The sequence below is a fragment of the Giraffa tippelskirchi genome, chromosome 6 (assembly GCF_054371585.1).
Source record: "Giraffa tippelskirchi isolate mGirTip1 chromosome 6, T2T-mGirTip1v1.2.pri, whole genome shotgun sequence".
Lineage (NCBI taxonomy): Eukaryota > Metazoa > Chordata > Mammalia > Artiodactyla > Giraffidae > Giraffa > Giraffa tippelskirchi.
The window spans coordinates 22,573,962-22,586,731 of NC_137280.1; the positions used below are offsets into that span (position 1 = coordinate 22,573,962).

At 40.0% G+C, this 12,770-nt stretch overlaps 1 protein-coding gene across 1 annotated transcript in view; it reads right to left on the bottom strand.

Annotated features, from left to right (window-relative positions):
• ANGPT1 (angiopoietin 1) overlaps positions 1–12,770 on the bottom strand; it is a 797,336-nt gene that overhangs the window by 299,806 nt on the left and 484,760 nt on the right. The window contains exons 14-15 of the transcript XR_014056675.1: positions 9,798–9,920; positions 7,070–7,177 (exon numbers count right to left, since the gene is read on the bottom strand). The gene's annotated coding sequence lies outside the window, so the exon portion shown is untranslated. The remainder of the gene's footprint in view (positions 1–7,069; positions 7,178–9,797; positions 9,921–12,770) is intronic.

The following is a 12,770-nucleotide window of genomic DNA, read 5'->3' on the forward strand; positions in this document are numbered from 1 at the left end:
TCCACGAATTTAGATTATTTCAGAAATGATTTAGGTAGAAAAATCTAAGCCATAGCACTAAATAGGCACAATTTCCCAGCTTCTCACTTTCATAACTTTATAAATAGAATAACTTATTTTAAACTAGGTGTCTTAACTAAACAATCTCTTTTAATATCAGCACTACATAACAAATTATGACTGTTAATCAATAAGACCAATCCTGAATCATTAGCGTGAGGATGAGTCATCTTCTTGAATTTCTCCCTTTTTCTCCATGTGCCTGCACTTGGGCAATATACTTCCAGAAATTTTCCTCTTGCAAATGATGATCAGAAAGGAGAGAGGGAGGATGTAAACATAATAATTCATGTTACTGTTTGTTTTCAAGTAGCCTAAAAGTTGGTTTGAAGAGTTAACCAAAAAAAAAGAGTTTTTGAAGAGGTAGGATAATGCTATTGAAAGGATTTCCCAAATTGCATTGATGCCCCTTCACTCATCTGGAGTATCTACTGTACACTGAAGATTGCAGCTGGCTCTGGGTGAAATGCCAGGAAAAAAAAAACCACACTGTTTCTGCCTTTTTGGGAATGAGAGACAGGCCAGTGACACATGAAATAAAGAGTAATACAAATAGCTAAAAGGGTCAGGAAACTGAAAATAAAGGGATTGGCCTCCTGGAGCGGAGACTGTCAGAAAAGTTACAGCACTGAAGGCAGAGGGCACAGAGACAAGAAGAATTGAGTACGTGCACCAAAGGGTAAGGCTGAGTCAGCCGCACAAGCCAAGGAGGATGTCACTCAAGTGGCTGTGGAACCGGTTACACTTAGGTTCAGCATAATGGCATTTGTAGTGAGAGAAACTCTAGTTTCTTAACGAGAGAACTGAGGCAGAGAAAGCTTTTGTGTGTTTCCTTATTGCAATCTGGATTAGACTGGATGTTCAGCATCAGCTAAAGCTCACTTTTGAAAGAACAGTTGGAAGCAAACAATCAAACATTGATAATAATATGAACAATCAAGGAAGTGCTCCAAATCAACTAATTTGTGATTGGTTATTCTGCAATATGTACTTGCTCAGTCATGTCCAACTCTTTGCAACCCCATGGACTGTAGCCCACCAAGCTCCTCTGTCCATGGAATTTTCTAGGCAAGAATACTGGAGTGGGTTGCCATTTCCTACTCCAGGGGTCTTTCTAGTTACTCTAAGACTGATATTAATCAAAATAGTAGATTGAATCTAATGAATTCACTTGTGCTAAGTCACTTCTGTCATGTCTGACTCTTTGTGACCCCATGGACTGTAGCCCACCAGGCTCCTCTGTCCATGGGATTTTCCAAGCAAGGATTCTGGAGTGTCCTTTTGCCATTTCCTTCTCCAGGGGATCTTCCTGACCCAGGGATTGAGCCCACATCTCTTATGTCTCCTGCACTGGCAGGAGGATTCTTTACCACTGGTGCCACCATATTAATCAAAATAGATTAAAACTAATGAATTCACTTGAGCTCCAACTAACTTCAAATGTTACTGAGTCACTGTAGCCATCCATGTCTCCAAATGATTCACCTTAAATAATTATAAGGCAAAACTATTACCTGAGATGTGATCAAATCCAGACACTTAAGACAGGAAACCTACAGATCCAAGGTTATTGACATATTCCATTCCTTATCATGACACTTAAAATCCTAAAGAAATAAGGACTTCTTATTCACAAGTTTATGGAATTCACTGGAGCCAAGGGTGACCTTGTAATCCCTGCAGTCAGTCTTCAGAGCATTCTCACCCACAATATAACTGTTTGAAAGCAGACTTGTCATTATAAGATCTGGACTTAAAGTCAAAATTTATGATCAGCACAATATTCATGATATGCACTGCAGTGTGACTTTAAGCTTTGATATAGCTTGATGATCACTGGAGGATATTTTTTTAAAGGCAAAACTTGGCTTTAGTTTTACTTATTGGTGCTTTGTTATCTAAAACAGAAGAAAGCATTTATCAATGCATCAATCAAGCTTTTGGGGATCTCAGAATGTAAAATTACCTAAGGGGCCTCAGGGGAGCCATCCCAAACTGTCTACCTAAAATGACTTCAATGTTATTTTTATTTTTTACTGTGAATACTAAAGTTATCCGATCATAGCGGCTTTGCCTTACACTTACTCAGGAACAGATTCATGACCCTGCTTTCAAGCTGAATTTAAACCTTAGGGAGATTTCAAAGTATAAATTGAACATCATAATCAATACCACCCTTTTACAAGACTCTGGGAAATAAATTAGAAATTCCATTCTTCTAAAATGAAACCTAAATTGATGATATTTTCAAAACACAGTTTAAATGATGTATTCTGGCTGCATCTTCAGGGTTGTTTCCAAAACACAGAAATTAAACTATAGCGTATTTTATTGAGAACACTGCATACTTTGGAATCGGTAGGAACACATGCTACAGCTTTTTATGTATCGTGTTCACGTTAATTTATTCATTCTACAAATATTTATTTAGCACTTATTATGCATCAAAGATCATGAGAGATGCCAGGACACAAAAGGAAATGGGAAGGAAAACTGTTTTTGTCACAATTCATTTTCTCATTATCTCAAGATATTCTAACATTTTAGACTGTTCAGTACACGATTCTTTTTTACCCACACAGAATTTAAAGACTGTTTCAGTCAGAATCTAAATAAACACTTCAGCTAAATATAGGGATGGTTAATCTAGATTGATTATTAATAACAAGTTGGAAATAATTAACATGCTTCCCAACCATTTTAAGGTTGCTGTTTCAAGTGTTGTTGTTCAGTCACTCAGTCATGTCCCACTCTTTGAGACTCCATAGACTGCAGCACGCCAGGCCTCCCTGTCCTTTACCTTCCCCCAGAGCTTACTCAAACTCATGTCCATCGAGTCGGTGATGCCATCCAACCATCTTGTCCTCTGTTATCTCCTTCTCCTCCTGTCTTCAATCTTTCCCAGCATCAGGGTCTTTTCAAATGAGTCAGTTCTCATCAGGTGGCCAAAGTACTGGAGTTTCAGCTTCATCATCAGTCCTTCCAATGAATATTCAGGACTGATTTCCTTTAGGATGGACTGGTTGGATCTCCTTGCAGTCCAAGGGACTCTCAAGAGTCTTCTCCAACACCACAGTTCAAAAGCATCAATTCTTGGGTGCTCAGCTTTCTTTATAGTCCAACTCTCACATCCATGTATGACTACTGGAAAAACCATAGCTTTGACTAGATGGACCTTTGTTGGCAAAGTAATGTCTCTGCTTTTTAATATGCTGTCTAGGTTGGTCATAACTTTCCTTCCAAGGAGCAAGTGTCTTTTCCTTTCATGGCTGCAGTCACCATCTGCAGTGATTTTGGAGCCCAGAAAAATAAAGTCTCTCACTGTTTCCATTGTTTCCCCGTCTATCTGCCATGAAGTGATAGGACAAGATGCCATGATCTTAGTTTTCTGAATGTTGATTTTTAAGCCAACTTTTTCACTCCTCTTTCACTTTCATCAAGAGGCTCTTTAGTTCTTCTTCACTTTCTGCTGTAAGTGTCATAGCATAGTTTGGAGCAAGTAGGCTGCTGCTGCTACTGCAGCTGCTAAGTTGCTTCAGTCGTGTCCGACTGTGTGACCCCATAGATGGCAGCCCACCAGGCTCCTCTGTCCCTGGGATTCTCCAAGTAAGAATACTGGAGTGGGTTGCTATTTCCTTCTCCAATGGATGCATGCATGCTAAGTTGCTTCAGTCGTGTCCGACTCTGTGCAACCCTATGGACAGCAGCCCACCAGGCTCCTCTGTCCACAGGATTCTCTAGGCAAGAATACTGGAGAGGGTTGCCATTTCCTTCTCCCACAAGTAGGCTACTATATTCAATTCTTGATCTTCTTTGAAGAAATGATTACACCAGATTTCAGGATGTCATTAAAAAAAGTATAGGTAATTAAAGAGAATAAAAGGGCTGAAGGGAAGCCAGTTTCTATCTTTATTGCAGGAGTCAGGAGGAGGAAGACAAAGCGTGCAAATACAGAAACACATGTGGCATCTTTGAAGACATTCATTTTTTAAGAGCTTGTAATATTCTGTAGAGAAATGGTGTGTGTCTCTACACATTAATCATGTTAGAATCTTTGACAACTACATTAGTGTGGACATAAAAATCAGTATAAATTAAGTGGACAAAAGAAGGGGACGTGTTATTGTAATTCCTCTATGTGATTAGCAAAGCATGGATTTCTTCTTTTCTAGTAAGTGTGGACATGTTGTAAATACCATGGACAAAATACAGAAGACAAAAATGAACCAAGAGAAATATTTACGATGATCCTCGTTTTGGCTGCCTATGAGAATTGCAAAAGTGTGATTATCTTACTGCCAATGAAGACAAATAAGATAGCAGCACAACCTAGGAGGCTAAAGCAAGTATTATGTTTGTCTCTATGATGATAGGTTTGCAGGCTGTGAAATATGTGGGCAAAAGCATCTGAAAGCTTGAAAGTATAGGTCTGGACCGGAGGAGTAGGAAGGTTGGCTTAGGAAGGTAGATTTGGGAATGATCTGCAAGATGCTGCCATTGTATCTGGAAGCCCGCAGGAGTCTGCCAAGGAGAGGGGGTTCTGGGAGCCATGTCATCCAGGAGTCAAGCCAAGTTGGAGGTAGTCCCAGACACAGGGATAGGAAGGCTGGGGTGAGATTGCAGAGGACACATTTCTGGAGCTTCGAGATTCAGTGTCTGTACTAATCCTGCCTCTTCTTATGGCTAGGCGCTTGCATTTTAGAAACTAGCAAGTAAACAACAGCAGCAACTAAACCAAAAACAAAGTCAGATGCCTGCAAGAACAGAGGCATGTCTACAGAAAATGAAAATGTTACCACAGACCAGTGTGAATGGCAAGTACACTAGATACATTTAGTTACTTTAATCTATAAAATTTTTTGCTCAATGTTTTTTAATTCAAGAAATACATACATAACACCTTATATGCCTAGGCTTTGTGCTATAAGCTGAAGATATAAAGGGGTCAAAACCCCCTTCCTGCCTTGAAGGTGCTGCCAGACTAGTGGGGTTAATTGAAGTCATTGAACAATCACTCTGACACATGTGTAACTTCAAACTGTGACGGATGCAAAAGAAAAAAAAAAGGAAAGATGGAGAATGCTATGAGAACATCGAACAGATCTAGTTTGTGGGGCAGCATAGCCCAGGAGAAGGCATGGGCAGGGGAGGAACAAATACCAGGCAGAGGGGACATCAGGTGTCTTGTTGGGAAGGAGGAGCTTAGAGCATAAGAAATATTGAGATAAAGTTGGTGTAGCTGAAACCCAGTGAACAAGCTGCTCTATTTTTTTATTTTAGATAATTTGATACAATATCTACTGTCCCACTTATAACTTATGTTTGATTCAAGTTTTAAGTGCACTTGCTTTCCCGGACATCATAGATTGATATTATGATCAGCACTTCAGAAAGGGATTTCCCTATCCTGGGCAGAGCACCTCAACTAATTTCCTGTTTAGCACAGGAGATGACTTTGAAGAGTCGGCAGTCTGGCTGAGAAACTAAAACTGATGAAGCAACATTAAGCAGGGACCAGAACTAGGCATTGTTAGGGACTAAATGGTGAATTACATGTCAATTGCAGCTACAGGATTTCATAATGGAAAATACAGGGAGAGCTCAAGGAGGAGTCCTCTGAACTGGGCTTTGAAGGATGGATAGGATTTGTCTTGAAAGGGAAGGAGAAAAGCTTTACTCGTATGAGAAATGACATGAAGATTAGACTAAAAATGGCATCTGTGAGGTCTGTAAGATAACCAGGCTCTCACAAATAAACGGTGTACATTCCACAGTTGTGGGAGCTAACGCTCTAGATCAAGGAGAACGTGGAAACATTGGAGGAGAAGCTCATATTTTAAACTGGGTCCTGGTGACTTGCCTCTACAATTTGAAGGGTGAGGTCTACTAGAGGCAGCTAACCTTCCTGACTTAGAGGAACACTGGAGCCCAGGAGAGGTGGAGGGGGACCAGTGTCCCTTCTCACACAACAGCTGATGAAGGGCCAGCTGTGCCCAAACTCCATCCACTCCAGTGGAAATATTCCACCACACCAGCAGCCAACAGCCTGTCCCAGCACTGAACACCAACCTGTAGCTCTTCCTCTCCTTGCAAGGCTATTAGCCGTGATTCTAACACTCAGCCTGATCTAACTTAAGTGGTATGCTTAAGACTCGGCAGTTGTCTAGTTTAAGTACATGTTAAACGAAAGCTAGAAACAGCTCTTACCTCAGAATGCAGCACATGGTAAGTGGCAATAAAGAGACGGTATGGCCTCTTTTCCCAGCAACCAGCACTCCTTAATTTCTCTATCCCAACTTGGATTTTCTTTCTACAATTTAAATGCTATCATGCGCTTTATTTTTCTAAACTGCTTCTGGCTTTCCAACACCCACAGCAGATGGTCGCAGGGTCATCTGAGCCGCAGAATGGCCTCACCTGGGAGCCTGTTAAACACGCAGGTTCTCCTGGTGCCCCTCCCCCACCCCCATGCAGCCCTGCTTAGCCAGAAACCCTGCAAGGGAGAGGGGGGAGGGCCCTGAGTGCGGTGGTTTAAAGAGCCATCCAGGTGATTCTCCAGCGTGCTAAAGGGGAGAATGACTCATCTACGGTATGCAACTACTTAGAATATCTTACAAAGTTCTTTACAGTTTGTTCCTAACGCACTTCCCCAGCCATGTTCAGCCTTTGCTCTGGCCCACAGCCCAAGCCCCACACTGAGGATTATAGCCAATGTACAATTTTCAGAGCCGCCTGACGGCACCGAACCCTGTAATGCAGCCATGCTTTTGTATGATCATTCCTAGGATCTTGTGTGATGGCACTGCACTCATTTTGGCAAACTCCACCTTTTCTTTCAAGTCCACCCTCAACATTCCTCAGTGGAGCCCAGCACTTACTCCCTCCTTGGTCCCGAAGCCCTTTGTTTCTCCTGCTGATATAACATTATCACAATGAACTGAAGGCTTTGTTTCTGTGTCTGTCTAGGCTCAGGACAGAAATTTTGTTGCATTCAATACTGAATACTTACCCACATCAGACAGTCATCAGAAGCTGGACTCCAATCCCAGTTCTGCTGACCGGCTGGTGCCCTGGGGCACAAGGCTTGGCTCTGGCTCCTGCATCCCTATTTCTGCATCTGTAAAACAAAGAGGCAGATTAAATAACTCCCCGGGGCTTCAAACTAGGACTCCACATTTCTAAGATGCAGCCTGGTGATTCTTAGGCAGTCTGAAGTTTGAGAATCACTGTTTATAGCCTCCTTACCTATATAAAATTAAAAAGCCTCCAGCTACGTCGTATTGAGGAAAATGTCATCTTTAGTTCTTGCCGCTTCAAATAATTCAGACTCCTATATCGCTGCCTACTAAGCAAACCATAATAAGGAAGCCAAATTGCTTCTTGGCCTTTTGGCTAAGAACAAGCATAATAAGGGGTTTCCCTGGTGGCTCAGACAGTAAAGAATAGGCCTGCAATGCCAGAGACCTGAGTTTGATCCCTGGGTCAGGAAGATCCTCTGGAGAAGGGAATGGCAATCCCATGGACAGAGGAGCCTGGTGAGCTGCAGTCCATGTGGTCACAAAAAGTCAGACATGACTGAGTGACTAACCGCACAAGCATAATAAGGAGTTTTGTATCTACCATCAGCTGCACTAACTTGAGGAACTTTCTCCTAATTTCGCAAGTCTGTGGAGGCCCAGCAAAGAGTTACCAGTGACGTGGAGAAGCAGCTGAAGTAAGGTCTGGGAAGGAAGTGAGAAATTTAAAAAAATATATTAATATATGCTACAGTCCACAGGATAGCAAAGAATCGGACGCAACTGAAGCAAATTAGCAGGCACGCATGTTGGACACATTTCTGTTTGATCAAACAAATTAAAAAAAAATTTTTAACAATTCAATAATCACATATTCAGATAATCAAATCAGTTCCCAATTAAAGATAAAATGCCATAGCCTGTCCTGCCCCAATTTCTCAGGAGCTGGTTGTTGTAGTTTTTATAAAGTGGTAAGATTCCAGGAATGTGCCTATCTGAATATTCTTTTTCTTATCAGCGATGGCTGATTCAGGGGCACAGACAGGCCACCCACAGTACCTCGAAGCCACAGTTAGCTACCAGCAATGATTTGGTTAACCTTTGATTAAACATAGGAATTTAAAGCATGAAAAGGTCTGGAATCCAACACAACCTTTTGACACGATGCTGTCTGTCATTAATGATAATCCACCACTAGATGTTCAGCTTTGAAAATGGAATTAGATGACTCCAGTTTGCAGCCCTAACCCTGCCGTACTGTAAACTGAACCCTGCTGGGTTTGGAGACTTCCTGATTTACTGCTTTGCCTTTTAACCGTTTTCAGGCAAATGGGAGTTGGGGGCAGAGTAAAAGAGACCAGGGATCAAGTGAGTACAAACAAGGCGTCTCAACGACCATCAAGGGAAGCGACTTTTGGCTTCAATAAGTCACCAGGTCAAAAGAGCTTTATTCCCAGGTTGATTTAATCTTCCCTCTTCTTTTCTTTCTTTTAAACTAGGTGTAAGAATTTCCTTGCTGGGACATCATGCAAGAAATATTTGGTATCCTTTTTCACTTCCTTTTAAAAACAACAGCAATAATGTTCGAGTTCCCTGGGGTCCCTCCTAAGTCTGAAAGATTTTTTTCCTTTTTAGCCACAGTGCATCGCTGTGTCTGAAGGTTCCACATCTCATTTCACACGTAGTGCGACATTCAGAACAGGGTTCAACATATGCCTAAAAGGCTTGTAGAATGAACAAATGACCCAACATGCCTTCTAGTTCCAGGACTGTGGTTTGCACATAAAAGCAAGTTTTAGACAACAATAATATTACAGGCAGTTTACCCAGACCTCTTCCTGTTAACTATTGACTTGTTATTCTCAGGTTCACTTTTCTAGCTCTTGAAATCCATTACCCCTCTCGAGGCTCACCTGGTAGATTTGGCTAATTGGAGGTTAGCATCTCTCTCAGCTGTAGCTGGTGAAACAGGGATTTCTATGTCAAGGCTCCTTCTTCCGTCTATCCTAAGAAACCCCTCAGGAGGACTGCAGTTCACCTTCCCTGCCCGCTGAGAGGAAAGATTTGGACATCATTTTTCATCTGTCTAAGTGTGAAGGATTAGAATAAATTGTATTTTCTTTGGGTCTCAGATGCAGGGATGGTTTGACATAATTTAATCATTTTATTCTCTTCACCAAATGTAATGACATTGTTATCGCTGCCATACAAAAGCTTGTCAAACTGTAGTAACCTCCACAAAATTTGTTTCAAATAAAGGAATGTGATGCAACCACTAGAACCATGACATCAGCTTTACTTTGGGAATCTGGAGGCTATTTCACATTAAATTAGCCAATCACTGTATGAGGGAATTTTATTTAACAAACACATGTGGCACTTGGGCTTCCCAGGTGGCACTCATGATAAAGAATCTGCCTGCCATTGCAGGAGACATAAGATACTTGGGTTAGATCCCTGTGGTGGGGAGATTCCCTGGAGGAGGGCATAGTAACCTACTCCAGTATTCTTTCCTAGAGGATCCCATGGACAGAGGAGCTTGGTGGGCTACAGTCTATAGGGTCGCACAGAGTCGGACACGACTGAAGCGACTTAGCAGCAGCAGCAGCATGTGCTTTATAAGCTTTAATTTATCTACTTTCCAAAATATAAGAGGTAGATACTGTTATTAGGTCTATTTCAAAATGAGGAAAGTGAGACACAGAGAATTAAGTAACTTACCCAAGATCACTTTAGTAACAAATGGTAGAGTTCAGATTCAAATCCAGAGAATTCCAGCTACAAGGTCTGTGCTCATAACCACATCACTTGACTCCATCTGATATTTCTCAAAAAAACCTTAAGCTAAAAGTAAATGATAATTTAATGATATCATTAAATATCATTGATGCAAGGAATAGAATAACTGATTTTATTAATAATAATAGATTAGTAATAAGATAAATAGAAGATAATTTCTCCTATTATTTGATAGTATGATCTATGTTCTGATATATATTATGCCATACACAGTTTAGATATTCTTTTAAAAATGAGATTATATTTTTTTACTATGATACATAGTACATACATCATACATCATCAAGATCTCCAAAATTATTCATTACCTTAAGCAGATACTCTCTACCCATTAAGCAATAATTCCCTATTATTCTTTGCTGCAACCACTAATCTCCTGTCTCTATGAATGTGCCTATTCTAAATATTTCTTATAAGTAGAATTATATAGTGTTTACCCTTTTGTGTTTGGCTTATTTCTCTTAGCATATTTTCAGAGTTCACCCATATTGTGGTAGGTTTTAGAACTTTATTCCTTTTTATGACTGAATAATATTCCACTGTATGTATATATCACATTTTGTCTCTCCATTTATCTGCTGATAGAGCCTTAGGGTGTTTCCTCTTTTCAACTATTGTGAATAATGCCTGAATAAACATTGACATACATGCTTCTGCTAGAGTTCCTGTTTTTTAACCTTTAGTAATTGCTAGATGGAATGGTATTTCTCTAGTTTGAGCTTTTTTAGGGATGGCCAACAGTTTTCAATAGCAACTGTACTATTTTACATCTCCAACAATAATGTACATGGGTTCTAATTTCTCCATATTTCAGGAACACTTTGTTACTTCCTGGATTTTGTTTGTTTGATAACAGTCATCCTAGTGGGTATGAAATGATACCTCACTGTGGTTTTGATTTGCACTGCACTGATGACTAATGCTCAGATCTTTTGGTCATTTATATATCTTCTTTCAAGAAATGTCTATTCAAGTCCTCTCCATGTCTTTTTAGTTGTGATGTTTCTCTCTCTATTGTTGAGTTGTATGAGTTTTTTTCTTTAATACATATTCTGGGTATTAAACCTTTGTTAGATTTAAGATTTTTCAATTATTTTTTCCATTGTGTGGGTTGTCTTTTTACTCTCTTGATATGATGTACAAAAGCTTTTTTTTGAAATTTTAATGAAGTCAAATTTATCAAGTTTTTGTTGTTATTGTTGCTGTTGTCTGTGCTTTTAACATTATTTTTAAGGAACAACTGCCAAATTAAAGGTTGTGAAGATTTGCCATGTTTTCACCTAAGATTTTAACAGTGTTAACTCTTAAATTTAGGTTTTAATCCATTTTGAGGTAGTTTTTGTATCTGATGTAAAGTAAGGGTCTAACTTCATTTTTCTTAAATGTGGATTTCCAGTTTTCCCAGCACTATTTGTTAAAGAGACTATTCCTTTCCCCCTTGAATGGTTTTGGCAAATTTTTGGAAAAATCATTTGACCAAGTGTGCAAGAGTTTGTTTCCTGGGCCCTCTATTATATCCCCTTGGTTTATATGTTTATCCTTATGCCAGTTTCACACTGTTTTCTTAAAAAATTACTGTAAAGAGCTAACATTTATTAACTATATTTCAATCAGCCACTGTAAGATCAGAAGGTCAGCAGTTTTGTATGTAAGTAGATTATTTGTGTCCCATAAAACACTGAATTCAGCTGTTGTTCAGTCACTCAGTCATGTCCAGCTCTTTGGGACCCCATGGACTGGAGCATGCCAGGCTTCCCTGTCCTTCACCATCTCCCGGAGTTTGCTCAAATCTAATTCAGTTAGCTAAATGTAATTATTCTAAACACATCTTTCCTTTCTTAGAGAATTGTAGCTCACTGATAGTCTTCTCATCCTGGGAGGACTGGAGACTTCAGGGGTCATGTGCCTAATTCTGGCCAATAAGCCCTGAATAGACATGACATGTGTCACTTCTAGGTCAAACAGGAGAGAGTGGCTTGGGTGTGAGAGATCTCCATGGCTCTCCTGCTGCTTTGACAACCAAGGATGTGGTGGGTTCTAGTAGTATAGCTACACAGATGGAGTCCAGCCTGTGTCCCTGAGTGACTATGGAGCATAGACCTCACCCTACTGCACCTTCATCCTACCCTGTGAAAGACTAGTTGCATGTATGACAAATGACCCTTTGTTGTGGTAAACCACAGGGATGTGGGGCATAGTGTGAAAATAGTACGTGTTCTCAAGATGTGATGCCTGGACCAAGAGCATCAGCTTCAGCAAAGAACTTATTAGAAATGCAAATTCTAGGGCCCTACCACAGAATACTGAATCAGAATTTCTGAGGCTGGGGCCCAGAACTCTATATGTTAAAAACTTATGCAAGTTCAAGTTTGCAAAAAGTTGGACACGACTAAGCGACTGAACTGAAACTGACTGAAAGTTTGAATACTATTGCAGAAGATTTAGCCTATCCTAATACTTGGTAATGTTTTGTTTTTTAAAATTGTTTAATAATTAAGTACAATCTGTGTGTAGAAATTGGAAAAAGTAAAACTAACTGTATTTTCATAGTGATCTTCTTTACTGTTCCTATTATTACCATGTGAGTTTGGGGCAAATTGAGTTTAGCTGCGATATAGGGTACACGAAGTGGAGTAATGGAGAAGAAGATTGAGAATGAAGGTTTGTGTCATTATCAAGCATGACATATGTACAATTAATGCTCAGTAAATGAGGATTACCTTCCTCTGTCCTTCAGCTCCTTAGTTCTTCCTGACTGGACTAATGCAAAAGCCCCCTAACTCTCTTCTGTTCAATTTTTCTCCATTCTAGTGCCGTTACACTGCACTACCAGTTTGCATTAAACTTTCTGAAGTTCAATTTTAATTACATCATTTTTAGCAGCTTTAATGGTGA